Source organism: Elephantulus edwardii, unplaced genomic scaffold (genome assembly GCF_000299155.1).
Source record: "Elephantulus edwardii isolate Elephantulus edwardi_28Jun2011 unplaced genomic scaffold, EleEdw1.0 scaffold00325, whole genome shotgun sequence".
NCBI classification, from domain to species: Eukaryota; Metazoa; Chordata; class Mammalia; order Macroscelidea; family Macroscelididae; genus Elephantulus; species Elephantulus edwardii.
Window position 1 is genome coordinate 1,289,297 of NW_006400075.1, and position 528 is coordinate 1,289,824.

A 528-nucleotide genomic window follows, 5' to 3' on the forward strand; every position below is an offset into this window, starting at 1 on the left:
AACTATTGGAGGAATATGTTAACAGAGAACTGCAGGATGTGCAGGAGGATGTAGAAGAGTTTGTGGTACTAAGGATATTATAGCTAATGTTAGATGAATCTTGACAGAAAGCAGAGAGTACCAGAGGAATGTCTGTCTGTGTTTCATTGACTATGCAAAGCCTTTTGACTGTGTGCCTTACAACAAGCTGTGGCTAACTCTGAGAAGAATGGGGATTCCAGAACATTTGATTGTGCTTATACGAAACCTATACTTGGACCAAGAGGCAGTCGTCAGAACAGAGCACGTAGACAGTACATGGTTCAAAATCAAGAAGGCGGTCCATCAGGGATGTATCTTGTCTCTACGCCTTTTCAACTTGTAGGCAGAACAGATCATCCGAGATGCTGGGCTGTACAAGGAGGAATGTGACATCAGGATTGGTGGAAGAGTCATCAACAACCTTCATTACACAGATGACACAACCCTGCTTGCTGAAACTAAGGAGAACCTGAAGTGCTTGCTGCAGAAGTTCAAGGACTGCAGCCT